This window comes from Pteropus vampyrus, unplaced genomic scaffold (genome assembly GCF_000151845.1).
Source record: "Pteropus vampyrus isolate Shadow unplaced genomic scaffold, Pvam_2.0 Scaffold306, whole genome shotgun sequence".
In the NCBI taxonomy this organism is placed as follows: Eukaryota; Metazoa; Chordata; class Mammalia; order Chiroptera; family Pteropodidae; genus Pteropus; species Pteropus vampyrus.
The window spans coordinates 1,466,027-1,470,604 of NW_011889087.1; the positions used below are offsets into that span (position 1 = coordinate 1,466,027).

A 4,578-nucleotide genomic window follows, 5' to 3' on the forward strand; every position below is an offset into this window, starting at 1 on the left:
GGAAATGCCTGATCATTTGGGGGGTGTGGCAGGCATGTTCCTGTCCCTATCACTGCCATGGCCAGCCATGGTTACCAATGGGAGTCTGGGTATCCCTCTGATGTGTCAGGTGTAGGGAAAAGATTGGGAACCACAAACCTAGGTTATCTGCCAGTTGATCCAAGGAGGGGACTGGGCTATTAGATCTGGCTCTATGGAAGGTATCAAGATAGTTCTGTGTGACCCCATGGATTAGAACTAGGAGAGAGATTATCCAAGGAAGAACTTTCTGCCAGGGCTGGACTTCAAAGACAACATGAAGCTGTCTCAAAAAACAGTGAGTTCCCTGACACCAGACATGTCTGAGTATAGACAGGAGAGATGATGTGGAGGAGAGATGATGTGGAGGGTGTTTGGACCAAGTGGCCCTTTTGATCATGAGATACAATCCTATTTATTGGGTGATGGCTCTCAGTGCTGTTGATGTAAAGGAGAAAGGTTCTGGAGTGATCAGAGAAAGGTGTTGAATTACTTCATTCCTCAATTTATTGTTGAATTACTTCATTCCTCAAATTATTCTAGTGGTCCCTACTATGCCAGGCAGTGGGAATACTAGCGGTGAAGATAGATTGGATTCCTACCTTAAAGAAAGCAGAGAGTAGAAGTACAGTTTAGGAATAGGGAAGAGAGTCAAGGCAGGAGTTAATTAAGGACCACTTAATTTATGTGAGGCAGCATTAGATGCTTTTAGTACAATACTCTCCCCTTATCCATAGGGAATACTTCCCAAGACCCCCCAGTAGATGCCTGAAAACTTGGATAGCACCAAACCCTAATATATTATGTTTTTTCCTATACATACTTAACTTTTCACTTAAAAGAAGCACTTTATGGCTTATCTTTGGCATATCCGAATTGCCAGCATCACTTCTCTTGTGCTTTTGGGGCCATTATTAAGTAAAATAAGATTACTTGAACACAAGCACCATGGTATTATGACAGCTGATATGATAACTGAGACAGCCACTAAGCTACTAAGTGACTTACGGGTGGGTATTGTGGATACATTGTACAAAAGGATGATTCACAACTTGGGTGGGAGGGAGCAATATGGCAGCAAGATTTTATGCTATTCAGAAAGGCATGCAGTTTAAAACTTAGTTTGTTTCTGGAATTTTCCATGTAATTTTTTCAGACTGAGGTTAACCATGGGTAACTGAAACCAGGAAAGTGAAACTGTGGATAAATGGGGACTACTGTATTTCCAATTCTTTCAACAAGAGCCAAGAGTAGCGATTATTTGCACTTCAGTAGAGGAGACAGGCTGAGAGGCTGAATGACTTGCTAGGCTTGTATAGACAGAATATGAGCTCTTCGGCCACAGACTTTGTAAGAGAGGGCGAACTGATTAATCTCAAAATATCAGTTTCCTCTGTGTAAACTGGAGATAGTGACAGTATCCAACTCAAGGGCTGTGAAGATTCAGTGAGACAGTTCCTACAGAATGCTCTTAGGACCCGGCAGGTAGGGGGTGCTCAATTAACCCCGTAGCTATTTACCATTGCCAGAGGCCGCACAGCTAGTGATGGCCAGGTCTGAATTTGGACAGAGAACTTTCCAAGTTTTTACCCCCAGCGTGGGAAGGCTCTGGCTCCGAGCACAGAATCTGCCTGCTATCCCCACCCTGGCCAGCGCGCTTTCCCCGCCCCCGGGCCCGCCCCTTCCTCTGACGGGACGTCCGGTTTGCCTGCGCGCGCTCCTGAAGCCCCGCCTGCCCGCCCACAGCCGTCCAGTAAGCGCCTCTGAGATTGGGCGAGCAGCGCGGCCAAGGCCGGGTCAGAGGCCCGGGTAGGTATTGCGCCGCGCGGCCGGGCCCCGGGGAGGAGGTAGGCGGCGGCCCCCGGAGGGCTGCTTTGTTTTTTTCCAGTTTGGGGGCCACCGGGCCTAGAGAGCTGGGCCCATCCTCACGGTTCTGTGTCCCCGCGCTGGGCTCAGGGCGCACAGAACCACCGCCCGAGGCACCAATCGTGCTGCGTGGTGGGGCGTGGAGTACGCGCCTTTTTTCCAAGCGTTGGTTACAATTTATTGAGCACACTGTTACACCTACTGGATCAAACGCTTTTATAGGGTTGGCCTTGAGGACAACCCTCCTAAGTCAGGTTTTTTCCTTGTTTTACAGCTGTGGAGAAAGGTTTACAGCTAGAAAGCGGCGGACATTGTGCATTCAAACCGAGGTTCAGTCCAAAGCCACTACACTTTACAACTTTGTGGTCAGACCTAAGTTTGGTTTTTGAATCCACCTCTGCCGTTTCCAGTTGTATCACTTTGGTGCCATTCCGACTCTCAAGTTTACTCTTAGGAAAAATAGGAATGATATTTATTTCACAGGGTGGATGGAAAGTGCTGGGCAGCCGTTTCGCTGAGTGATCATCTTCACTTTTCACACAGGCTCCCCTCCGTTTTTCTCTGCCCCAGGAGGCTAGACTGGTTGTAAAGTCTTAGCGAAGAACCCCCCAGGCCATGGCGGCTACTGAAGAGGGCGGGAGAGAACCCGTCTCTTTCCCCAGCTTCCCAGGTGGAGGCATTAGCACCTTTGGCGTTGAGTTTATGAATTTCAAAGATTTTTCTCACTCTCTTAACTGATGCAAGACAGAGCAAATTTCCCCAAGCTGGGGGAGACCAAGCCCTGCTTTGAGAGAAGAGGGTCCTTTGGTGGAGAGTGTAGAATTCAACACGTACACCAAAGTTAGGGTCAAAAGGAAAGTTTATTAGAAAAGGGTAACACTCCACAGACAGTGTGGTTTCCTCTCAGAGGCAGAGAGAGCCTAAGGAGAGATGGGGACAATAATACAGTAAAGAGGACTGAGAGAAGTAAGGGTAGTGTGAGAGACCCTGAGTTTTCGGGGAATTCAATTTCTATATCATTCTTTACTTCCTGTGCGTTACTGTTTAAAGTCTTTGTTTACCCATTTCCTTTGATATGGGCATCCTGTGAAGAAGGGGAAGAGTATTTAGCCAGAAAGGCCTGAAAGGCCTGCTGGCAGTTCTCAGCCTTTAATCCATAGGTTCCTATGGTTTTGGCCATAGGGAATGAAAGATTCTATTTTGTGTAGGGTAACCACTTAAAGACTGTTTTCCTGTTTCCTCTTCACAGGTGTGGGAAATGGGTTGTTAGCAATCCCAGCAGAAAGCTTCCTTTGTTCTACAGGTGTCCTCGTGGCCAGGCTGCAGGGTCGATCAGCATATTGCAGTCTCTGAATATAGCTTGCCTCCTTTAGTTCTCTTTCCTCCTTCCTACATTATTAGGGGAAAATTATCACCCGAATGAACTTTGACATTAAGTCCTAATTTTAAAGTTGAGGAAATGGAAGGCTTTGAATATGGGGTGGGGGAACCCATTTTACCCGAATAAATAAGGTCGATTTGGTGGGGTGCCAACAGGCCTTTGGGGAAGCGATAAAATACTAGAAAGCTGGCTGATGAATAGAAAGTGAACAGGCCAGTTGGGGTGGTTTTTTCTTAGCAGGGCCCTAAATTCCCAACAAGCCTTTTCTGTCTAGCTCGAGCGGTCTGAGCCTGTCCTGGATAATATGTTTAAAGGGTCCCACATATCTCTGTGTTTGTGCCTTAAGGAGAAAAGATTAAGGATGCTAGCTGAAGACAGGCAGGCAGTGAGCTTAGCTTTGGTTTGAAAACTGCTCACACTGAAGTAGCTAAAATTTTTCTCCGAAAGCTTTAATAGTTGTAAAAGGTATGATTTCTAGTTTATTGTAAATATTGACATTTAAAAAATAAAACAATCAGGAATTTATTAAATAGACAATGGAGTAAATACCATGGGTTTGATTTCTCTCATCTTTTGAAAAAAACACATCGGGTTTTAGCAGTTGCAATTTACATCGTTCCTTTTTCCTTCTTGAACTCATATTTCCACTTTATTTCCCCCACAGATTTTTTTCTAGTATAATAGGTTTTATGCTTGAAAGCCTTTGGTTTGTCATCTTCTGCAACAAAAATACTTACAAAAATTAAAATTAAAACATTTTCGAAAGTTGCATTGTGGTCATAATAGTAAACATTTTCTTTTGGATTGAGTTTTTACAATTGTAAAATACACAACTGATCAAAACGTATTACTAATTTTGATCATTGTTAAACATGAAAAGTTTTATTTGAAGTGCTTCTCTTAATAAGCTGAGTGGAACTTTTTCTTTTAATTCCTATATGTATCCATGTATGTTTGCTAGAATGAGCAGAACTTTTTTTCTGCCATGGCTATAAACATTGAAAAAATTGGTTTGTGTCAATAAATGCACAAGAATTGAAGGCATTTTTTGTGGCAGTATGAACACCTTCTGAGTTATAGGCCCCAAACTCACAACGATATATCATCGAAATCAGTTATTAATAACCTGTCAAGTGATGGTTCTTCTAAGACCTCCTTTAACTTTATTGAAAGCAAAGGTTTGGAAACCACGGCACTCAGGAGGATTTGTTATAGACTGTCAACTATAGGCAGTCACATTCTGAACATGAATACTGACACTTTGAATTGCCCCTTTGTGGAGTATTTTGCACTGTGGGACAATGCACCTTAGT

General features: G+C 44.1%; 1 protein-coding gene across 3 annotated transcripts in view; it reads left to right on the forward strand.

The window, feature by feature from the left end:
• The window catches only part of DCAKD (dephospho-CoA kinase domain containing), a 28,821-nt gene that overhangs the window by 6,705 nt on the left and 17,538 nt on the right, over window positions 1-4,578 (forward strand). The window contains exon 1 of one of the 3 annotated variants that reach the window (XM_011377117.2): window positions 1,699-1,827. The exons of 1 other annotated variant lie outside the window; for it this stretch is intronic. The gene's annotated coding sequence lies outside the window, so the exon portion shown is untranslated. Of the gene's footprint in view, window positions 1-1,698; window positions 1,866-4,578 lie in introns of those variants that run through there. One more of the 3 variants, XM_011377119.2, reaches the window with a different exon arrangement.